Source organism: Bubalus kerabau, chromosome 3 (assembly GCF_029407905.1).
Source record: "Bubalus kerabau isolate K-KA32 ecotype Philippines breed swamp buffalo chromosome 3, PCC_UOA_SB_1v2, whole genome shotgun sequence".
Lineage (NCBI taxonomy): Eukaryota > Metazoa > Chordata > Mammalia > Artiodactyla > Bovidae > Bubalus > Bubalus kerabau.
Genome location: NC_073626.1, coordinates 42,406,449 through 42,432,139, shown reverse-complemented (window position 1 = coordinate 42,432,139; position 25,691 = coordinate 42,406,449). Strand labels below are relative to the sequence as shown.

Sequence of the window (25,691 nt, the reverse complement as noted above, 5' to 3'; positions counted from 1 at the left end):
ATGAATATTATCTGGCCATTAAAAGGAATGAAATGCTGATACACACTACAACATGGAGGAACCTGAAAATGTTATGCTAAGTAAAATAAGACACAAAAGGACAAATATTGTATAATTTTACATATATGAAGTATATAGAATAGGCAAGTTTACAGAGACAGAAAATAGAATAAAGATTACCAGGGGCTGGGAGAGCAGAGAATAGAGAGTAGTGGTTTAACGGATATAGAGTGTCTTTTGGGGGAGATATACAGGTTCTGAAAGAGAGTGGTGGTGATAACTGCTCAGCAACGTGAAGTACGTAACCACTGCACTCTCCTTAGTCCTCTGACCTTCCCCTTAATTGAGGACACCTTCTGCATTTCCAGTGCAATCCCACAGTTCTGAGTCATGCCTCCAGAAGCGTTCTGCATCAATTCTGGAGGGAGAGACCAAAGATTCCGGGATGTCCAATCATAAAGATGGGAGAGGAAAGAGAATCCTAAATTGAACTACCGCTTGATAGCTACAAATTGCTTCCTCCTTTATTGTCTCTCTCAGATGCATACAATGCTTTGGTAAATTCACTTTTCCCAGTAATTATTGAAGAAAGCAAAGTTAATAGACCAAATTTATAGTTACTCCTGTCACTAACCATTTACTTGGATAAATTACTGTTCTTAAATGAGTAGGAGGCAAAGAGTTAAATTAGTATTAAAACAAAACAAAACAAAAAATCTAGAAAACACGAGAACATCCAAATGGCAAATGTTGAAAGACAGGACCAAGGTCAACTTTCTCCCTCTGAAATGGCACTGGAGAGACAGAAAAACTTATAAAGCTCTGAGCTTGAAAACAAGAAAAAATGTATCCCTGAACTAGAATGCAGAAGAGATCAGTCCCAAGGAGAGAACAAAGAACAAACTGCCTTCTAAACACCAACTATAACAGCTCTTCCCAAGGGAACCTGGACACCCTCCCAAAGAGCAGAGAAATTAAGCAGAGCCCCGCCTGGGGACAGCAGATGCAGTGTTCCATCAATTAGGACAGGCAGGCTTCCCTCCTTCCCGAGTGCACAAGGTGGCTCCCATTTTCTTCTATAAAGAGGTAAAAATTTTCTTTATTCCAGAGGTTCAGCTATACCACTAGGATATATATAGCATTTGTCTTCTTTCCTTCATCCGTGCAAGGGCCTTAACATCCTAGTCCTTAAATACTGAAAACAAGTCTCTGGAGATCTCAGGGAAGTTCCTACTATTTCTTTTCCTTCAATGTCTGTCCTCTGCTTCCAGAAGTATTATTAGACAGACTTGGGTATATCCTTGGTTATATCCTGGTTATATCCTTCAGGTCTCCTAAACATGTTTCTGGGATAAACATCAGAAGTACTCAAGAAGCTTTAAAAAGTCACTGATGCCTGTGGACCCACTTTCAGAGAGTCTGGATGGAACTGGCCTGTGATCAGGATATCCGTGTTTTTAGAAAGCATCTCAGATGATTCTAGTGTGCACACAGGGTTGAGAAACATTGGTCTTTTCTCTCAGATTCCATCTTTGTCCTTTTGCTCTATATCCTAAAAGATATCTTTTGATGAAATTTCTAGATCACCTTTTGTTTGTCAGCCATGTCCACTGTTGTCACTTAATTTGTACAAAGAATTTTTAAAAATAATGTTTATTTCTGTATACTCTTATTATCTGATTTCTCATTTTTTCTTAGCATGTCCTTACTTTATGGATGCAATTACCTCCCAAATGTTTTTGAAGATTCTTAGAATAAAATGGGACACCTCCCATGGATACGTATGTGGCTAAAAAGTTTTTAAGGAAAAAAAATGCGGATTTTATGTATTCCCTAGTATCTCCCGACTTCGCTGGTGGTGCAGATGGTAAAGCATCTGCCTACAATGGGGGAGACCCAGGTTCAATCCCTGGGTCAGGGAAGATCCCCTGGAGAAGGAAATAGCAACCTACTCCAGTACTCTGGAAAATTCCATGGACGGAGGAGCCTGGTAGTTTACAGTCCATGGGGTCGCTAAGAGTCGGACACGACTGAGTGACTTCATTTTCTAGTATCTCCCAAAGGCACTAGGCAGTGGTGAAGATTGAGCACTTAAACAGAAAGGAGAGAAAGGCAGCATACGTGAATGTAAAGTAGAAGGGTATGTATAAGATGCAAGAGTGACAGGTGAGAATTTTGATACTCACATTATGCTTACAAAGGGAAACAGTAAAATGCTTTGGTTGAAAGGGAACTGAAGAGTGAAGCCTTAAGAATAAGAAATAACTAGACAAGCTTAAATACACAGGGGAAAAAGTCACAGGGAAACAAAAAAGTAATGATTTGAGAGTATGAACACAAGCATAGATTTTCCCTGGTGGCTCAGAAGGTAGTGTCTGCCTACAATGCGGGAGACCTGGGTTCAATCCCTAGGTCAGGAAGATCTCCTGGAGAAGGAAACGGCAACCCACTCCAGTATTCTTGCCTGCAAAATCCCATCGACGGAGGAGCCTGGAAGGCTACAGACCATGGGGTCACAAACAGTTGGACACGACTGAGTGACTTCACTTTCTTTAACTTACAGCTAAATTAATATGGCTAAATAAAAGTAAGGTTTTCCTCAAGAGGAATGTTTAAATGAAAATTGACATTCATACCATAAGAATATTATTCAGTCTTTAAAAAGGATGAGATAAATCTAAAGAGAATACTGAGCTAAGAGTCTAAACATCAAAAACATCAAAACAAATGAACTGAGAAAGGATTTTGTAGATGTCCATCCATTAAAAAAGAACACCACTGTAATAAATGAAATGTGTTGTTAGAATGCACAGTGCCCAATGATTTGGTTCTCTGGGCTGTAAACAAAACCAAAGTCACTCGATGATGTCAAAAGGGACAATATATGTGGTACAGACAATGTGGTATATCACAATTACTTGCAGTAACCAACTATGGTTCCCAGTATAGATTTGGTGTATACAATCATTTTAGAGCACTGGATTACAATTATGTAAATATTACATGCCAAAATGTCTTTTTCATCATTGTTCTTTCCTAGAGTTAAGACAACTAAACTCTAAAAATATTCGTAGGAAACAGGTGAGGTCTTAGCTATTCTAGATAAAGTGTAAGTCACTCTGTCATGTCCGACTCTTTGCAACCACATGGATGATACAGTCCGTGGAATTCTCCAGGCCAGAATACTGACGTGGGTAGCCTTTCCCTTCTCCAGGGGATCTTCCCAACCCAAGGATTGAACCCAGGTCTCCTGCACTGCAGGCAGATTCTTTACCAGCTGAGCCACAAGGAAGCCCTTATTCTAGATATGCAATCTTCTAACAATGACATGAAAGTTGGAACACTGTCCAACATGTACTATGAAGTGAATGGGAAGCTGCAGAAGAATTAGTATGATCCTATTTTTAGGAAGAAAATGGTGTACATTTACTAATATATACAAGAAATGTATATTTAACCACTGTTAAGACAGTGTTACCTCTGGAAAATGAGATTTAGGAGGGTAAAAAGGAATTTTCATTTGTAAAATTTTTTATCATTTAAATATTAACGCTAAGTATGTATTTCTTTCATGATTTTTAAGACAAGTTTTTTTTTAAAAAAGATGAAATGATGAAAATACTTCATTGCACTCATTAGGATTTTTTATTCTTTCTGTTCAATTTAATTCAAACATGGTGGAGTGCCTCCTATGTAGAGGAAGCAAACTCTGGTTGAGTGAGGGGTGCTTGTAAGAGATCCAGAAGGCAGTCGGGAGATGAAGCCTGCACTCAGGAGAGCTCTGGGTGACAGTATACATTTGGGAGTTATCAGATTCTACAAGGTAATTAAGATACAAGTATAGGGGCGCCCTAATTGATAGTCCAGTGGCTAAGACTCAGTGCTCCCAATGCAGGGGGGCCTGGGATTGATCTCATCAGGGAACTAGATCCCATAAGTCGCAGCTGAAGATCTTGCGTGTCTCAGTAAAGATCAGAGACGCAACTAAGACCCTGGTCACAGCCAAACAAATAAAAATAAATATTAAAAAAAAAAAAAGATAAAAGTACAGTTGCAATTGCTTCTAGGAAAGTGAAATTGGCTTTCAAACTTTAATGTCCCAACCTCACTTCTGATTACTATGCCCTGTGGCAGTACAGATGAAATAATTTCCATAGAACTTACACGCTGCTAAGGGTAAACACAGGAGTGAGCCTCTATTCATGTTTTGATAGAAAAATTAAATTTCCACCTGTGCCACAGAGGTATATTAACTTGAGTTGACTCATTAGGATCAGTTTGATTCCAAGTCTGCTGATGATTTCTAAGAACAGGACAACAAGGTAACATATGGCAGAAGGGCTGTAAACATCACACAGGCAGAGTGTGTCCTATTCATTTTTGAACCCCCACCACCTAGTGTAAATGGACATACAAGAGGCACTTGATGAACACAAATGAACTGTAACATTCAAAAGCAATCAATGTAAAGATAATAAAATAGTAGACAGTGTAAGGCATCAGCACTGAAATTTAATTATCAGTTGACTATATTCCTTTTCTAGGTCTACTCTGAAAAATCTAACCTGGAGAATGACACCATACCTAAGAGAGGACCTTCCAAGCTGACAAGTTAACCTCCTAAGTGAAACCTGCCAGCTAGATAAAGATTTGTCTATCTTCCCAAGTAAACACCCTCTTTGGAATGACTCATATATTCCATGTTTCCAGAACAAATTTCTAATTATAGGGCATGTATACGGTAGAGTACTGCCCTGTGCCTGAATTTAACCTCAAACCTGTTGTAACTAAGCTACAGGATCTTCGGTTCTTGCTCAGTTTTCCATTTCTCCATCTGTAAATTTTGGGGGCGGGGGTGGAGGGGGTGGCGTTAGACTAGAGTGATAAATCTAAGGTTTATTCCAACTCCTAATTTTTAAAAAAATTTATTTTTGGTTGCACTGAGCATTCAATCCTGCACACAGGCGTTCTCTAGTTGGAGCAAGGGGTGTCTGTGGTGGCTTCTCTGGCTGCGGAGCACAGGCTCTAGGGCACCTGGGCTCAGGAGTTGCAGCACACGGGCTTAGCTGCTCCAGGGTGTGTGGGATCGTCCCGGACCAGGGACAAACAAACGTCCCCTGCCTTGGCAGGCGGATTCCTATCCAGTAAGCCACCAAGGAAGTTCCAACTCTAACGTTTTATATCTAGGATTACTTTTTAATGAATAAGTGCATGTTTTACCTTATAGGAAAATGACATTTGATATGTGGAATGGAAAACAATTTCTAAGGAATGGAAAAAGTTATTCTGGTATCATAGAGTTCACTTTCTACTGCAACCTTCTGGTAAAACTTTATTAATTCTGAGGGTTATCCTCTTAGATATTTTCTACAGCTGCCACAACAGTTCACCAATGTAATGGCTTAAACAATATGCACTTTTTTTTTTTAATTTTATTTTTTAAACTTTACATAATTGTATTAGTTTTGCCAAATATCAAAATGCACTTCTTATCTTACAGTTATGGAGCGCAGAAGATAGAAATGGGTCTCATTGGCCTAAAATCAAGGTGCTAGCACGGCTGCACTCCTCCTGGATGCTCTAGGAAAGAGTCTTCTGCTTTTTCCAGACTCTAGAGGCTGCCCATCAGCTCAATTCAGTCGCTCAGTTGTGTTTGAGTCTTTGCAACCCCCATGGACTGCAGCACGCCAGGCTTCCCTGTCCATCATCAACTCCCAGACTTCCTCAATCTCATGTCCATCGAGTCAGTGATGCCATCCAACCATCCCATCCTCTGTCATCCCCTTCTCCTCCTGCCTTCAATCTTTCCCAGCATCAGGGTCTTTTCCAGTGAGTCAGTTCTTCATATCATGTGGCCAAAAAACTGGAGCTTCAGCATCAGTCCTTCCAATGGATATTCAGGACTGATTTCCTTTAGGACTGACTGGTGTGATCTCCCTGCAGTCCAAGGGACTCTCAGTAGTCTTCTCCAACACAACAGTTCAAAAGCATCAAATCTTCAGCGTTCAGTTTTCTTCACAGTCCAACTCTCACATCCATACATGACCACTGGAAAAACCATAGCTTTGACTGGACGGACCTTTGTTGGCAAAGTAATGTCTCTGTTTTTCAATATGCTATCTAGGTTGATCATAGCTTTTCTTCCAAGAAGCAAGCATCTTTTAACTTCTTGGCTGCAGTCACCATCTGCAGTGATTCTAGAGCCCAAGAAAAGAAAGTCTGTCACTGCTTCCATAGTTTCTCCATCTATCTGACATGGAGTGATGGGAACAGATGCCATGATCTTAGTTTTTTGAATGTTGAGTTTTAAGCCAGCTTTTTCACTCTCCTCTTTCACTTTCATCAAGAGGCTCTTTAGCTCTTCTTCACTTTCTGCCATAAGAGTAGTGTCATCTGCATATCTGAGGTTATTGATATTTCTCCTGGCAATCTTGATTGCAGCTGTGCTTCATCCAGCCTGGCTTTTATGATGTACTCTGCATATAAGTTATATAAGCAGGCTTATGGCGCACTTCTTCCATTTCCAAAGCCAGCAATATCGTCTTCTCTCTGGTCATCCTTGCTATCCCCAAATGTAGATGGTGCTATGGTCACCTTCTCCCTCTGGCCACAGATGGGAAAGTTTCTCTGCTTTCTTAAGAATCCCTGTGATTATGTTGGGCTCACCTAGATAATCCAGGAAAATTTCCCCACCTCAAACCTTTAACCTTGATCATATCTGCAAAGTCCCTTCTTCTCTGTTAGGTAACATTAATAAATTCCAGGAGTTAGGATGTGGGCATCTTTGGAGGGATCTTTATTCTTCTATCTACCTTAGACACCTAGTCATCCAAACAAGATCGTAAGAATGTCTCCCAAGCCTAGAATTCTGTTGACTTCCACCATCTTACACTCAGTATTCTTTCAACATTCCTTCCTCTCTCTCCATTTATTTACCATCCAGTTGGTTTACCATGTTCTAATCTGACAACAGAATTAAATCTAACATTTGATACATTATTATAAAAAATACTTCAGACTTTCACAAAGCCCAAATTAGAACATTTATTCAGTTTCTCAATTTTGTAATAAGTTAAAAATTATAAGTAAACTTGATAAATACAGTGCATGTTTTCTCACCTCAAACTTAATCACTTAAAAATTAGTTTAAAAACTGAGTCCCTTATCTGATTCTGAAATGCAAGCAGCTTGCTATCCGCAAATGTAGAACACACAAAATTTTTTTTAAGAGTTGACAATAAACTGCATATATTTAAAGAATATACAATTTGTAAGTTTTGACATACATATACGTATTCATAAAGCCATCACTGCAATCAACATAATGAATATATTTGTCAGCCACAAATTTTCTTTGTATCTCTTTATGATTCACTTCTTTCTGGTATACATCAGAGCAATCTCTGATTTGCTTTCTGAATAGTATTTTATAGAATTTCATATAAATGGAATGTCTTTTTTTCCTCCTGAATTCTTTCTCTTACTTTGAGAATAAAATACATTGTTGCATGTATCAATAGTTCGTTCCTTTTTGTTGCTGTGTAGTATTCCATTGCATGAGGCAGGGCACAATGTCTGCTGTTGATGCACACTTGGACTGTTTTCAATTTTTGCCTATTACAAATAAAGCTGCTATGAATATTTGGGTACAAATCTTGATGTGGTCATATGCATTCATTTCTCTTAAATAAACGCCTAGGTGTGCAAAAGGCTAAATCACAGAGCAGGTGTATATTTTAGGTCTTTAAGAAAGTGGCAAACTGCTTTCCAAAGTAGATGTACCATTTTGTACAGAAGTGTGTAAACGTTTCAGCTGCTCCATGTCCTCACTAATAGTATTGTAGGCCTTTTTAACTGAAGACATTCTAACATCTACATAGTGGTGTCTTATTGTGATTTTAATCTGCATTTTCCTAATGAGTAACAGTGTTGATCATCTTTTCATGGGCTGACTTGCTATCTGTGTATCTTCTTTGGTGAACTGTCCATTTTGACTTAATTTTCTAAAGTTTTGAGAGTTCCTTATATAATCTGAATATAAGTCTTTAATCAGATGTGATCTGTTAATATTTTCTCCCAGTCTGTGACTTGTCCTTTTATTCTCTTAAAGGTGGCTTTCAAAGAGATGTTCTTAATTGATATAGTACAATTTATCTTTTTCTTCTATTATAAATCATGCTTTTGGTGTTGTATCTTAAAAATCTTTACCAAACCCAAAATCAAAAATATTTTCTTCTAAAAATTTTATTGATTTGGGCCTTACATTTAGGTCTATAGTCAATTTTGAATTAACTTTTATATATAAGGTAATGGCACCCCACTCCAGTACTCTTGCCTGGAAAATCCCATGGACGGAGGGGCCTGGTGGGCTGCAGTCCATGGGATCGCTAGGAGTCGGACACGACTGAGCAACTTCACTTTCACTTTTCACTTTCATGCATTGGAGAAGGAAAGGGCAACCCACTCCAGTGTTCTTGCTGGAGAATCCCAGGGATGGGGGAGCCTGGTGGGCTGCCGTCCATGGGGTCACACAGAGTCGGACACGACTGAAGCGACTTAGCAGCAGCATATAAGGTATGGAATAAGGTATGGATTTAGTTTTTTGTATATGAATATCAAGTTGTTCCCCTACCATTTGTTGTAAACACTAACCATTTTTCTATTTAATTGATTTGGCACTGTACTCAGAAACTGACCGTATTTTCTGTTCCATGGGTCTACTTACATCAATATCACTGTCTTCATTATTGTAGCTATAGTAAGTTTTAGAAATCAGATGGTTTTAAGTCCTCTCTATTCTTCTATTCTAAGTGAAGTGAAAGCCACTCAGTCATGTCCGACTCTTTGCAACCCCGTGGACTGTACAGTCCATGGAATTCTCCAGGCCAGAATACTGGAGTGGGTAGCCTTTCCTTACTCCAGGGAATCTTCCCAACCCAGGGATCAAACCGAGGTCTCCTGCATTGCAGGCAGATTCTTTACCAGCTGAGCCACAAGGGAAGCCCTCTTCTATCCTAGGACCTTTGCATTACCATATAAACTTTAAAACCAACTTGACACTCTCTACACATTGCCAGCTGAATTTCTGATTGAGGTTGCACTGAATCTATACCTTTAGAGAAAACAGACAATATTGAGCTTCCAATCCTTGAGTACAGTATATCTTCATTTATCTGAGTTTTCCTTAATCCCTCTCAGTAATATTTAATAGATTCCAGTGGAGAGATCTTACATATCTTTTAGGAAATTTATCCTTAGGTACTTAGTATTTCAAATTTTACTACAAATGGTATTCTTTTAAAATTTCAACTTCTGGCTGTTTGTTTTCTAGTATATAGAAATATAGTTGACTTTTCTGTATTGATCTTATATCCTGCAATTTTGCTTGTCGATGTTCGGTTGCTAAGTCATGTCCAACTCTGCAACCCCAAGGATTGTAGCACACCAGGCTCCTCTGCCCTCTACTATCTCCAGAAATTTGCTCAAATTCATATCCACTGAATCAGTGATGCTACCTAACCATCTTATCCTCTGCCCCCTCTTCTCATCCTGCCTTCAACCTTTCCCAGCATCAGGGTCTTTTTCAATGAGTCAGCTCATCACATCTGGTGGACAAAGTATTGGAGCTTCAGCAAGTCTTTCCAATGAATGTTCGGAGTTGATTCACAACTCTTCGCTATTACTCATCTGTCTTGGATGCCCCTGTACGGCATGGCTCATAACTTCACTGAATTATGCGAGTCTCTTTGCCACAAAGATGTGATCCATAAAGGGGGCCACTTTGCTAAGTGCACTTAATTCTAATAGCTTTTTTTCTTTTTAAAGAAATCATAGGCAATCATGTTATCTGTGATAAAGTTTTACTTCTTCTATTCCAATCTGAATGCCTTTTATTTCTTTTCTTATTTGACTGCACTGGCTAAAAGTTCAAGTACAATCCTGAATCCAAGTTGTGACTCACAGTGGACATCATGCTTTGTCCCTAATGTTGGAAGGGAAGGATTCAGTCTTTCAGTGGTAAGTATGATTTCAGCTATTAGTTTTTCATGGATGTCCTTTATCAGACTGAGGAAGTTTCTTTCTTTCCCTAATTTGTTGGCAGTTTTTAATGATGGATTTTGTTAAATGCTTTTTCTGCATCTATTGAATTGATCACAGGGTTTTCCATTTTTACTTTACTATATGATATTGATTTTGAAATGTCAAACCAACCTTGAATTCCTGGGACAAATCTCACTTGGTCACTGTATTTTTTTATCTTTTTATATGTTGTTGGAGTGTATTTGCTAAAATTTTGTTAAGAGTTGTGCATCTGTGTTCATGAAGGATACTAGTCTGTAACTTTTTCTTGTAGTGTATTTGGTTTTAGTATCAGGACAATACAATTGTTATAGAATGAGTTAAGAAGGATTCTCTCCAACTTAATGGAAGAATTTGTTTAAATTTTGTATCATGACCTCCAAAAATATTTGCTAGAAATCATCAGGGAAGTCATCCGGGCCCAGAGTTTTCTTTGGGGGAATTCAATTTCTTTAACAGACATAAGATTATTCAGGCTATTCATATCTTCCTGAGTGAGCACTGGTATTTTGTATCTTTCAAAAATGTATCCACTTCATTTAAGTGTCTAATGTACTGACATCAAATCATTCATACCCTTTGTTTACACAGCCTTTTAAAGACAACAGTATCTGCAGCTTTGCTGACTCCTTCATCCTGACACTGCTAGCTTGTGTCTTTTTCTCCGGATCCAACAGGATAGAGGTTTATCAGTTTTATTGGTCTTCTCAAAGAACCAGCTTTTGATTTCATTAACTTTCTGTTTTTCTATTTCATGGTTTTGGCTTTGATCTTTAGCTCATTTCTTCTGCTTACTATGGGTCTGATATTCTCTTCTAGTTTCTCAAGGTAGAAGCTGAGGACAATGATTTGCTCAACTTGACTTTCTCTAATGTAGGTATTTAGTGAATTTTCCCCTGAGCATTACATTAGCTACATCCCACAAATTTTGATATGTTGTGTTTTCATTCACTACAAAATGCTTTCTAAATTCATCTTTTTTTCCTTTGACTCATGAGCTTCTTAAAAATCAGTTAGTTTCTAAATGTTTAAAAGTTTTCCACATATCTTTCTATTGTTGACTATAAATTTAATTCCCTTTCAGTTAGATAACATACCTTTTATGATTTAAGTAATTTTATTGATACTATTTTATGGACTAAAATGTGTTGGTAAATGTTCTTCTGTACAACTGGACAAAATACATATTCTGCTTGTATTGGGTAGAATGTCATATAAACGTTAGTTTGGTCAGTTGGTTGATATTAGTTTAACTCTTCTAAATCATTACTAATTTTTTTGTCTACTGTTCAGTTATATGAGATGATGGCTGTTCACTAAACTTATTGTGACCATTTTAAGATGCATGTAAGTCAAACCATATGCTGTACACCTTCAAATAATACAGTGCTAGATATTAGTGAACAAAAATAACGTTTTCGTCCACTAATTCTACCACCTATGTCATTTCTGGATCTGTTTCTATTTTTTAATTTTCCTCCTCAAGGACTGCTTCCTTGCAAGTCTGATGCTTTTGATTAGAGATCAAATGTGAATTTTACGTTGGTGCTATTTTTTTTTCCCCCTCTAGTTTTTTGAGATATAATTGACATCTAGCACTGTATAAGTTGAGGGCTTTCCTGGTGGCTCAGACAGTAAAGAGTCTGCCTGCAGTGCAGGAGACCAGGGTTCGATCCTTGGGTCGGGAAGATCCCCTGGAGAAGGAAATGGCGACCCACTCCAGTATTCTTGCCTGGAAAATCCCATGGATGGAGGAGTTTGGCAGGCTACAGTCCATGGGGTCACAAAGAGTCGGACACGACTGAGTGACTTCACTTTCACTGTATATAAGTTGAAGCTGTACAGCACATGGTTTGACTTACACACATCATGAAATGATCACAATAATTTTAGTGAAGAGCCATCATCTCATACAGATACAAAATTAAATAGAAATTTCCTTGCAATGAGAACTCAGGATTTACTCTCTTAACAACCTTCCTATATAACACAGAGCAGTGTTAATTATTGGAGAAGGAAATGGCAACCCACTCCAGTGTTCTTGCCTGGAGAATCCCAGGGACAGAGGAGCCTAGTGGGCTGCCGTCTATGGGGTCGCACAGAGTCAGACACGACTGAAGTGACTTAGCAGCAGCAGCAGTGTTAATTATATTTATCATGTTATGCATTATATCCTAGTACTTATTTACCTTATAACTGGGAGTTTGTATCTTCTGACTGCCTTCACCCAATTTCCCCTTCTCCTGCCCCCACCTCTGGTAACCACAAATCTGGTCTCCGTTTCTATGAATTTGTTTTTGAATTATAATTGACCTACAACACTGTTAGTTCCTGTTAAACAACATAGTGATTCAGTATTTCTGTACATTTCAAAATGATAATTACAGTAAGTCTAATGATCACCACAGAAAGTCTAGTCACAACAGGTCACCAAAGATATGCATAGTTACTGACTATATTCCACACACTGTACATTTCAGACCCTTGACTCTTTTTTTTGCAACCAGAAGTTTGTACTTCTTAATTTCTCTGACCTATTTCTTTCTTTCTCTTAGCCCCCTCCCCTCTGGCAATCACCTGTTTGTTCTCTGTTTCTGTAATGCTGTTTCTGTTATGATTGTTCATTGGTTTTGTGTTTTGGATTCCACATGTAAGTGAAATCACACATTATTAATCTTTCTGTCTGACTTAACAACCGTATAAAGACATCACATCTGCGATATCCTTTCCTCTGCTGATGGGTAATTAAGTTGCTTTCATATCTTGGCTATTGTAAATAATGCTGCAATGAGCACGTATGGTTACATATATTTTTTCTAATTAGTATTGTTTTCTTTGGATAAATATCCAGGAGTGGAACTGCTAGATCACACAGTAGTTCTATTTTAATTTTTAGAAGAATCTCCACACCATGGCTGTACCAATCTACATTCCCACCAACAGCTGCACAAGGGTTCCCTTTTCTCCACATCCTCACCAACACTTGTTGTTTGTTATCTTTTGGACAACAGAGTGCTAGCCTTTGTATAACTATACATTTTGAGCTTTGTTCTGGGGTGCAGTTAAATTACTTGGAAATAGTTTGATCCTTTTTTTTTTTAAATGGTGTCAACAATGACTGATTTTTTTATTGGCAGATAATTGCTTTACAATCTTGTGTTGGTTTCTGAGAACTATTTGAGTCAGTCCTAATGAGCGGGATGAACCTAGAGCCTATTACACAGAGTGAAGCAAGTCAGAACAGTTTGATCCTTTTGAGGCCTATTTTTAAGCTTTGTTAGAAGGGCTGAGAGCAGTCTATAGTTTAGCACCACTGCTGGGGCAACACCTTTCTGAATACACTACCCGATGTCCTGTGGCTTGGGAGGTTTAATCCCTTTGGCTGGTGGGAATACATACCACTTTAACCTTGAAAAGGAATCAGGTATTATTCCCTCTACTCTCTTCAGATGGTTCCTGGCTTTAGGTAGCTTCCATACAACATATGCACTGATTATTACTCATCTGAAAGCTTAAGGGGGAACACTCTGCAGACCTCTGTCTCCTTTTTGTGCCCTCTTCTCCGAACTATAGCCTCCTTTACCTCCAGCTCTGTCTCCTCTACTAGAGAGACTGCTGGGATGAGGCTGGGTCCCATGCTGCAGCCTGGAAACTCTCTCCAGGCAGTAAGCTATGATAATTGTAGACTTCTCTGTTTCTGCTTTCTTGGGAATTATCATCCTTTGCTGCCAGTTGTTCAGTGTTTGAAACTTCATATATTTTTTTATGGAGGTTTTGTTTGTTCGTTTGTTATGTGATTACAGCTGAGAGAGTAAATCCAATCTCTGTTATCCTATGTTGGACAGAAGCACAAGCTTGCAAGTGTATTTTTAAGCAAGTATTTTAAGATAAAGGGAGACACAAGAATTATGAATGGAACTTCAAATGGGAAGAAAGTATTTTATAAAATAAGAATTATTTAGAACTAATTTTTACAGTCTGAAATCTAAAGGATGTAGTTTTTCCATAATATTACAAAAGCCAAAACCTATAACTGGCAATAAGACATCTCTCTCCTAAAATGGCAGGTATTTGATTTTAAGACAACTGTCAAAACTATGGCTTTGCAAATATTTCTGAAAACCTGCATAACTTCAGCATCTCGTTTTTCTTTAACATATGTAAGAAGTTTAAGCCTTATGAGAATAAAAAAGTATGATTTTACATTTCTAAATGCAATTAATAAATATAACACAGCTTTTAAAAAAATCCGGGTTAAAAATCCCCTTCTTTTATTAATTCAGCTAAAAAATACAGTGCAAATCATCTTAATATTTCAAAGTCTTAATACTACAAAAAAGTTGGCTTGTGGTTGACACTGGTATTAATAGTTTTTGCAGGTCTATAAAACTTGCTTTTGTTTTGAAACAAACTTCAAATGGACACTTATGATACACAAACCTATCAAGTATTTCAATATACTGAGATTTTAACACTGCTTCCACTGGAAAGAAAGTCCCCAGACTATTTAAAACACACACACACTCTGTAGTGGTACTGACAAACACCACAGGAAAAGCAGTCTGTCACTGAGTCGGTCACAGGCTTGCTTCTCTGTGCACCTATTTAAACTTTTAACTAGCACCACCTGCAGATCTCTACCCTCACCATGATTTCCTAAGAAAACAATATACACAGATGCAAAGAGCTGAAGGAACAAAAGGGCAGAGAAGTCAGTAAAGAGCTCTGCTTGGATGACTTCCCCCGTCCACTTCTCAAAATCAACTTCCATCAAAGTGACTTATGCAGCTCAGACTGCACCATCTGGATCCTTGCCCTAATGCTACTCAATCATCATTCATTCCATTTATGGATGGCAATTATACAGACTAGCCAGATTCAAAAAATTCACCTAAATATTTGGAGGAAAGTCTTAGTTAAGGTGAGAGGGGAGGCTTTTAATGGAGAGTGAGATGGCAAAGAAGAAACTGATGGAAACTGACTGGAGACATAAAGGCGCATCCATGGAGCCGAGTGTTAAATCTGAGTCTGGCTCATTCTAACCGTCACCTTATGCCCCAGCTCTTCACCTTCATACATTCTCCCTGGAAAGTTGGGTTACTCTGGTTTTTAGCTACAAAGCTAAGAGTTGCCTGTTGAGTTACCAAAAAAAAAAAAAAGTATTCCATTAGCCAAACCGTGTAAACTAAAATTTTTTAAATTATAAATATAATATAGTTATATGTTACAGCAAGTTTAGGAAATGAAGGAGGAAAGAAATCACCATAATCCCAACACCACAATTTAGGAGTCCTTTTTTAAAAACAGATTTTTTACAGCAGTTATAGGTTCACAGCAAAACTGAACAAAACAGTCAAAACAACCTTGAAAAGAACAAAGTTGGGAGGACTCACACTTCATGGTGCCAAAACTTACTACGTGACAGGAATCAACATAGTGTGGTACTAAGATGAGGACAGACACATAGATCGGAACAGAACTGACAGCTGGTAAATAAACTCTTACATTTATGGTCCATTGATATCTGAAAAACGTGCCAAGACAATTCAATAGGAGAAAGATCAGCCTTTTTTCAACAACTGGTGCTGGATCTCAATATGCAAACGGTTATGAAGTTGGACACTCTACTTCACACTGCATACAAAAAATCAACTCAAAATGGACCAGAGACCTCCTCATAAGAGCTAAAACTATCAAACTCTGAAGAAAACACAGGAGTAAATCTTCACTGACCTTGGATTAGGCACTGTTTTCTTATGTGAAACTGAAAGCAAAAAAAAAAAAAATACATCAGCCTTCATGAAAATTAAAAACTCTGTGCTACAAAGGACACCATCAGGAAAGTGAAAACACAACAGGATGAAAGAAAAATTTTGCAAATCAAATATCTGATAATGAGATTGTAGCTAGAATATACTAAGAACTCCTTTAACTCGATAATAAAAAAAATAACTCAGTTAAAAGGGGGCAAAGGATTCAGACATTTCTCCAGACAAGATTTACAAACAGCAAATAAGCACACGAAAAGATGCTCAACATCATTAGGCATCAAGGAAATGCAAATCAAAACCACAATGAGATAGCACTCCAAAACCACGAGGATGGCTATTAGCAAAGAGACCAATAACAGCCAGTATCGTCAAAGATGTAGAGAAGGTGGAGTACTCATACACTGCTAGGAGAAAAGTAGAAGGATGCAGCTGCTGTGGAAAATAGTCTGGGAGTTCCTCTAAAATTTAGTTATCATCTGATCAACAATTCCAAGAAAAATGAAAATATGTGCACACAAAAACCTGGACATGAATATTCATAATAGCTAAGGAGTAGAAACACTCCAAATGTCCATTAGTCGGATATGTCCATTAGACATTAGTCAGAAATGTCCATGAGATAGATAAAAATCATATATCCATACATTAGGATATTATTCAGTGATGAAAAGCAATGCAGTACTATAACCTGCTGCAATATGGATGAACCTTGAAATATTATGCTAAATGAAAGCCAAGCACAAAATGCTGTATCTTATACAATTCCATTTATACAAAATGTCCAGAACAGGCAAAGCTATAGAGACAGAAAATAGACTGGTGATGTTATTGGGTAATCAGGAAAAGGGGGTGACTGCTAATGGGTATGAGATTTCTTCGAGGGTGATAAAGTGTTCTGAAGTGGGGTAATGGTAATAGTTGTGTAACTGTGAATATACCGGAAACCACTGACTTGTAGACTTTAAAGAGATAAATACTATGTGAATTTTATTTCAATAAAGCTATTAAAAGATTAATCTATTGAATGGATGAACCATAATTAATTATATACATTGCTTCCAATTTATCTACTCTATGTAACACAGCTGTGAATAGTTTTGTGCCTAGGCTTTTATCACATTATAAAATTAGGGGTATGAATTCTGTTTGTAGGACTCTCGGCTTGACAACATGGCAGCAAGTCAGTTAACTTCTTTGTGCCTCAATTTCCCCATACACGACATGAGATTACTAGCATCGATACGTCTTTGGATTCTGAGAAATAAAGTAATGTGTGTAAAGGGCTTTACATGGTGCCTGTCACGTAGTAAACTTTCAACATTAGTTGTAGAGGTAGCTATTGTAATTGTTATTCTAGTCTGCATTATTTTCTGAAGATGATTTCCAGAAGGAGTATCACTAACTCAAAAAAAAAAAAAAAAAAAACCATGGACATTTATGTCTGAATACATCCTGCCAAACTACACATATCAAACTGTAAGTCACTTCAGTCTTGTCCGACTCTGTGCAGCCCCATAGACGGCAGCCCACCAGGCTCCCCCGTCCCTGGGATTCTCCAGGCAAGAACACTGGAGTGGGTTGCCATTGCCTTCTCCAATGCATGAAAGTGAAAAGTGAAAGTGAAGTCGCTCAGTCATGTCCGACTCTTAGCGACCTCATGGACTGCAGCCTACCAGGCTCCTCCGTCCATGGGATTTTCCAGGCAAGAGTACTGGAGTGGGGTGCCATTGCCTTCTCCGACACATATCAAAAGGGGTGCACTAATTTTTGGCAGTAGTAACTATATGAGAGAATCAGAGTAACCATGCCATCATCAACACTATGTTACAATAAATTTGTTTTCTTAATAGGCATCTCACTTTAACAGTTCATTTGTGCTGCTTTTGAAACCCAATAGCTTATCAGCTTGAAACCCAACAGTTTTTCTAATTATCATATAAATCCTACATACCCTGAGCATCTACTTAATGTGAAATCTGTGCAAGACACTATACTGGGGGCTACAACAGAAACTTAGAAATGAGTCAAGCAGAGGATTCTGTGTGAGGTAAGGCAGAGAAGCATTTTAACTCAGGATAATTATGATTAAGTATAACAAAGATACAAAGTATTTATGACGGCAGGTTTATAAAGATTCATAAAGGGGAGAAAAGATTGCAGTGTTTCAGCTGATTCTTGAAGGATGGGCAAAATTTCAACTGGCAAGGGTGTGGCAAGAGTGAAATCAAATCAAGGCTGGTAAAAGAACACAGCACATAACAAGACTCTGCGACTAGAGTACAAAGTGGCTGGGGAGGGGACGGTGAGAGAACAAGGCACAGGGTGCTCTGGGAGCACAAAGAGGTCCCTCTGAAACAGAGCCATGACCATGTGAGCTGAGGGCGAGAGTGTCTCCCAGGACAATCAGCGTGCAGAAAAACACGAAGACACAAATCACTGTGACCCATGCAGGGAACTGCACGTAACCCAATTTGGCTAAAGTGGAGGGTACATGTGGGAAGGAAGCTGATGATGCTAAATGGGCAGAGGCCTGACTATGAAGGACCTTGTGTGCCAGAAGAAAGCATTTGAACTTTTATTCCAAAGCAAGTAGAGAACTGAAGCATTTTTAAGAAAAGAAGTGACAATCAGACTGACTTAAAAAATGAACTCTGGTAATACTCCCAACGGCTTCCCATTTCACACAGAATAAAGCCAAATCCTTCTTATGCTTAAAACTCTACATGTACACTATCGATGCTATTTATAAAACAGGTAATTAATGAGAACCTACTGTATAGCACAGGGAACTCTACTCAGTACTCTGTGGTGACCTAAATGGAAAGGATATTTGAAAAAGGAGGTACATGCATATGCACAGCTGATTGACTTTGCTGCACAGCAGAAACTAACACAGCATGGTCAAGCAGCTAAACGCCAATGAAGATTTTTAAAAATAATAAGAATAAAGGGGGGAAAACCCACGTGCTGGTCAGTGGCTATCTCTGAAATTATTTCCTGTTGCTCCTCCTCTCACTCTGCCCATGTGACTCTGGCCTTCTTGCTGTACCTTCAATATGCCGCTCCTCAGGGTTTCTGCACTTGCTGTCCCCTCCACCTGAAACTCTTGCCCCAAATCAGCTTCCTCACTGGTCTCTGGTTTGCTTCCTCACTTCCAGCAGGTCTCTGTTCAAACACTTTCTTATCAGGCAGACCCTCCCTATTACCCAGTATAAAAGAGCAAGGAACAGCGACAATCAAGCCTACCGTTATTTTCCCCCACTTACCACCTGGCACACGTATTTATCTAAAAATTTCCCGTCTCTCTTTAATTTTCTTCCAGGATGGATCCTCTTAATGACCCTGATATACAAACTATTATTAGCATGTCCAGATGGTGAAATTCAGGGGCATAATACTGCTCATGTGCAGTGGAACCAGGCAGAATGACTCCTGAGCCTGCATTTGAACCATTTCACCTACTAACTCTGGTGAAGTCACAGGGCCCTGGCTTTGACTCTAGATTATTTCCTGTGACTAGGCTCCATCCTGACAAGCACCATGACAGTACACTCTAAATTCACACTACGTTCTTCTTAAAAAAAAAAAAAAAAAAAAGATACTCATTCTTATCATTTGTTATTAGCTGAGTTTCCAAAGCCAAGAAACATTTTTTAAATGATCAGTTAAAATGCACAAGGTATCTGGACTTGTATCTAGTCAATAATAAGCTGGCATTTTTTTTTTCTTGTGTTGGACCCACAGATATTAAAACAAAATGAAAAGATTTTATGAAACCACACAAAGAAGGAGCACAGAGCGAGCACAGAGCATGACACCAAAACTACTTTTCCAAGACTTTTTTTCAAGTGTAATAGTCAACTTCAGGAATAAAACTAACTCCAACTTTAAAATACACACAGCAAAATTTTCTGAGGTATTACACCAAAGGAGGAACATGGCAGCTGCCTGGAAAACATCCAGTAAATACAATACCATATGTAGAGAAAAATAATGAAGGTGAGGGACTCCCCACGTAGCCCAGTGGTAAGACTCTATGTTTCCAATGCAGGGACTGGGGTTTGATCCCTGCTCTGGGAACTAAGATCCCACATGGCTCGTAGTGCAGCCAAAAAATTAATTAATTAAAATTTAAAAATAAGGCCATTAAAAAAAAAACAAAACGAAGGTGAGTTCCCAATAAGATTTCTCCCGATTCTTTTCCTGTTTCTCAGATTACTGACTTCTTCTCTTAATTGCTCTTTTCATCCCATCTCCTATTACTGCAAGTTGTTTAGTCACTAAGTCGTGTGCGACTCTTTTGCAACCCCTGGACTGTAGACCAGCAGGCTCCTCTGTCCATGGGATCTCCCAGGCAAGAACACAAGAGTAGGTTGCCATTTCCTTCTCCAGGGGACCTTCCCCATCCAGGGATCGAACCCACGTCTCCTGCATTGTCAGGCAGAGGCTTCACCACTGAGCCATCTGGGAAGCCCATTACTGCAAGTACCTCTTTTCAAAATGTAGTTTTCAATCAACAGCTTTTCCCCTGTCAACCACTTCATCCCAGAACTCATCCACTCTTAATTTCAACTTCATCTGCAGATAACTTCCAGATCTAGTTAATTTCTTCCGATTCCTTTCTCCAGTTTTTTATTCTCTCTTGAATTGCCTGGTTAGAGATACTTAAGAACCCTTTTATAGCCCTACTTTTTTTTTTTTTTTTTTAATCAACTTTTCCAAACTTGGCCCCTTCTCTGTTGACTTCATCATCTGCACTGTCTGGCTGTTCTTCCGCAACTTCAAACACTTCACTTTCCCCACTTCATCGACAGGGCCTGCCAACTGCACGTTGCTTCCTACCGTCTGAGCTTTTCAATCCCACAGCTATCACCACATTCTGCGTTTTCTTCCTTTCCTTCCTGAGTCACCACAGCCCTCCAGCCTACTCACTCCCTTCTATTCATTCAGTACATACCACCAGTAAACCTCTCTCATACAGTACACGCACCAGTTCAAGGACTTAAAATAGTTCCTGAGAACAATGAAACCAAACTTCTCAAACCAATACTCAGGGCCTTCCATCCTTTCAGACGGTCACTTGTAAATGTTGAGCTTAAACATCCCAAGGAGACAAAACCTTTGAAAACCAACATTTTGATCTTTCACATCTGGATCAGTGTAATGTATACTCTAAGTCTGTAGAAAGTATAGGCTACCATCTTCCACTTGACTTCAATTACTTATGTCAGGCAATGGGGATATTTGATTTAATCCATCTTCTGAACCACTCAAATTACCAGAAGGAGGATTCATTTTCAAAAGTTGAACTCTTCTAACCCACAAAATGAATGCATGTACTTATTAGAAAACAACAACTCATGTCCTTAATGAGTGCAAAGCAGTATGCTATCTTTAAGGGGGAATTTTCCAACATCTATAAAAAGTGCTAAGAACACACAGAAGAACTATACAAAAAAGATTTTCATGACCCAGATAACCACGATGATGTGACCACTCACCTAGAGCTAGACATCCTAGAATGCAAAGTCAAGTGGGCCTTAGGAAGCATTGCTATGAACAAAACTCGTGGAGGTGATAGAATTTCAGATGAGCTATTTCAAATCCTAAATGATGATGCTGTAAAAGTGTTGCACTCAATATGCCAGCAAATTGGGAAAACTCAGCAGTGGCCACAGGACTGGGAAAGGTTAGTTTTCATTCCAATCCCAAAGAATGTTCAAACTACCACACAATTGCACTCATCTCACGTGCTAGCAAGGTATGCTCAAAATTCTCCAAGCCAGGCTTTAGCAGTACATGAACTGTGAACTTCCAGATGTGCAAGCTGGATTTAGAAAAGGCAGAGGAACCAGAGATCAAATTGCCAACACCTGCTGGATCAATCACAAAAGCAAGAGAGTTCCAGAAAAACATCTATTTCTGCTTTACTGACTACACCAAAGCCTTTGACTGTGTGGATCACAACAAACTGTGGAAAATCCTTAAAGAGATGGGAATACCAGACCACCTGACCTGCCTCTTGAGAAAATCTGTATGCAGGTCAAGAAGCAACACTTAGAACTGGACATGGAACAACAGACTGGTTCCAAATTGGGAAAGGAGTACATCAAGGCTGTATATTGTCACCCTGCTTATTTAACATATGCAGAGCACATTATGCAAAATGCTGGGCTGGATGAAGCACAAGGTGGAATCAAGACTGCCGGGAAAAACATCAATAACCTCAGATATGCAGATGACATCACCCTTATGGCAGAAAGTGAAGAAGAACTAAAGAGCCTCTTGATGAAAGTGAAAGAGGAAAGTGAAAAAGTAGTCTTAAAACTCAACATTCAGAAAACTAAGATCATGGCATCTGGTCCTATCACTTCATGGCAAACAGATGCAGAAACAATGGAAACAGTAACAGACTTTATTTCTTGGGCTCCAGAATCACTACAGATGGTGACTGCAGCCATGAAATTAAAAGACACTTGCTCCTTGGAAGAAAAGTTATGACCAACCTAGACAGCACATTAAAAAGCAGAGACATTACTCTGCCAACAAAGGTCCCTCAAGTCAAAGCTATGGTTTTTCCACTCGTCATGTATGGATGTGAGAGTTGGACTATATAGACAGCTGAGTGCCGAAGAATTGATGCTTTTGAACTGTGGTGTTGGAGAAGACTCTTTGAGAGTCCCTTGGACTGCAATGGGATCAAACCAGTCAATCCTAAAGGAAACCAGTCCTGAATATTCATTAGAAGGACCAATGATGAAGTTGAAACTCCAATACTTTGGCCACCTGATGCAAAGAACTGACTCACTGGAAAAGACCCTGATGCTGGGAAAGATTGAAGGCGGGAGGAAAAAGGGACGACTGAGAATAAGATGGTTGGATGGCATCACTGATTCAATGGACATGAGTTTGAGGCAAGTTCTGGGAGTTGGTGATGGAGAGGGAAGCCTGGTGTGCTCAAGTCCATGGGGTCACAAAGAGTTGGACATCACTGAGTGACTGAACTGATAAAAAGTATAAGTGCAAATATCCTTTAGCCCTCCGATAGCACTTCCAGGAAATATCCTGTAGATAGTCTCACTGCTGCTGCTAAGTCGCTTCAGTCATGTCCGACTCTGTGCGACCCCAGAGATGGCAGCCCACCAGGCTCCCCCGTCCCTGTGATTCTCCAGGCAAGAACACTGGAGTGGGTTGCCCTTTCCTTCTCCAATGCATGAAAGTGAAAAGTGAAAGTGAAGTCGCTCAGTCGTGTCTGACTCTTAGCGACCCCATGGACTGCAGCCCACCAGGCTCCTCCATCCATGGGATTTTCCAGGCAAGAGTACTGGAGTGGGGTGCCATTGCCTTCTCCGATAGTCTCACAGAAGAAAACAAAATTACATGTGGAAGGTTATTAAACACAATATTGGTGAAATGGTTTAAAAAAAAAAAAAAAGGTGGGCACACTACTGAAACTTCCTTGACTATTATTATACATTTCCACAGTGGAATATTAAGCAGCAATTAAAAATAAAGAAGCAGTTACAAGGACTTCCCCGGTGGTCCAGTGGCTAGGATTCTGCACTCCCTGTGTAGGGGGCCCAGATCCAACCTCTGGTCAGGGAATTGGATCCCACATGCTGCAACTAAAGATGTCACAACACCCACTGCAGTCAAATAAATAAATAATTTTTAAAAAATTCTTTAAAAATGGAGCTGTTACATATGAGTTGATAATGGAAAGACCTTTAAGAAGGGGAAAAGCAAGTTATACAACAATGTATAAAGAAAATGTACATATATTTGTAAATGCAAGAAAATATCTAGGAAAAAAATACCAGTCATTAACAGTAGCAAATTCTGGAGAAAGGGATTCAGAGAAAGAAACAAGGGAGTTTTACTTTTTGTATGGTATGTGTGTGTGTGTGTGCACATACATTATCTTTTTTAAAAAATCATCTTAACTTTCATTTTTAAAACAGGACTGAGCACAGCAAAGACTCTAACTTTGGATGAATGTAATTGAACTTGATTATCTACAGTGCAGGAATTATGAGCTACTCAAAGTGCTTAATGAGAAACTCATCCATTCATTCAACAATTATTTATGGAACACTAACTACATGTCGGGCACTGTACCTGATGATACTGACATAATGGTGAACAAGAAGGACCTCATCCCTGCTCCATTTTTCCTGTTTGCCTTGTAAGAACCACTCTGACTTTCAGGTTTGTGTTCTCACTGTGTGCCTATAGTTTCCCATAAAATAGATAGAAATTAATAGAATAATTACATCAAACAAAAACAAGGGCTTTAAAGGTTAACTCCTATCTCCTTCATAATTAACTGAAAAAGTTATCAGAGACACACTTTGTGAAAGAACAATTCAACAAGCACCATTTCAAATAAATTTTAAAAAGTAACTTAGATGGTAAACGAAATTTAAGGGAAATTAGCTAAGAAAATTCAAAAGGGAAGAAACATAGAAAATTTTTCTTTTCTGTATGGATTTATATATACTCACTAAATTCTTCTACAATAAACATGTACTATACAATAAGGAGAAAGTAAGAGCTGTTCTTGAAAAGAACCCTTTGTTACAAAAACAGATCAGCTACTGCCTAAAGTCCACCCCCCTAACTCATTACACCAGGCCCCGTATGGTCTGGCCTGGTTAAGACTCTTTGTTTTGTCAGCCTAGAGCCCATTCCACCCTCTACTGCAAACAGCATTCTGGGACTTTCCACCAGGGAATCACTGCTCCTCACCCCAGGGGGTAGGCCCATCCCCAGTCCCACCAGTCAGCTCCTTCAAGCCCCCTGGCCATCCCAATAGTTCAGAGGCAAAAACATGACAGATCCAAATCCAATCAATTCTGAAAAAGGCTAATTTTAATGAAGCTATTAAAATGATAATTGCTGACATATAATACAGCTAAATTTCCTAGAAGAACTTTGTAATAAATAGAATTCTCATTTAATGTGGTCCCTGAATATTCTGAGTGACTGTAACTTCAAATCACAAAACTGGAGTGAAAGAATCATAACCAACCTCTTTTGTTGAAATACAACCACAACAACAACAAAACACAGTATTAGAAAATTCCCATTTCTAAGAAGTTACTAAAACTTCACGTTGTTTCAAACAATAAGAATGTTGAAACCATATAGATCACATCCTGTTAAAACAGGTAAGTATAGAAACAGTAAGAAATAGGTTACCCAGCATACACGTTAATCATACGTCCCGTGACAGAAATCTTCTAAACCACTTCAAAAATAAAGACCTCAACCTTTAGTATTTCCTGAGGCACCTAAAATGCCACAATACCTAAAACAAACAAACAAAACCCAAACACTTGAAATGTATTTTTTTTTTAATTTTTTTTTATCAGTTAACTATTTTCTTTTCAAAACTAGGAAAACTATAGAGTACATGAATAAATTACAAGGGAACAAACTTCAACCCAATATGAGAAAATAAAACTTAACCATTAGAATTTCCTAAGAGTGAAATGGACTATCTTGTAAAACAGGGACCTCTCCTTCCCTGGAACTAAAACTAAAACCAACACTCTGTAATTCTCTGAAAATAAGACATCCTTGAAGAATTCGACTGCTGTGCCAGCTGTTTTATTTCTTGAGAGTATAGCTGAACACATATAATAATCCGTTGCATTTTTTTCTAGCATTGCACAATTTTCCTGGCACACAATGTGCATACTGTATTTATTATCATATTTAAGCATCTGACAGCATTGTAAGAATCCATATTATTATTCTCTAACTAAATGCACACATAATTTTTTAGTCTTCAAACAGCCATGGATTTCAGTAAAGTATCCTATACATTCTTTCCAC

The 25,691-nt window shown here is 38.7% G+C and overlaps 1 protein-coding gene across 3 annotated transcripts in view; it reads right to left on the bottom strand.

Annotated features, from left to right (window-relative positions):
- Positions 1–25,691, bottom strand: part of FKBP5 (FKBP prolyl isomerase 5) — a 116,576-nt gene that overhangs the window by 76,968 nt on the left and 13,917 nt on the right. The window contains exon 3 of one of the 3 annotated variants that reach the window (XM_055571613.1): positions 15,814–15,844. The exons of the other annotated variants lie outside the window; for them this stretch is intronic. The gene's annotated coding sequence lies outside the window, so the exon portion shown is untranslated. The remainder of the gene's footprint in view (positions 1–15,813; positions 15,845–25,691) is intronic. 3 annotated transcript variants of the gene reach the window in all.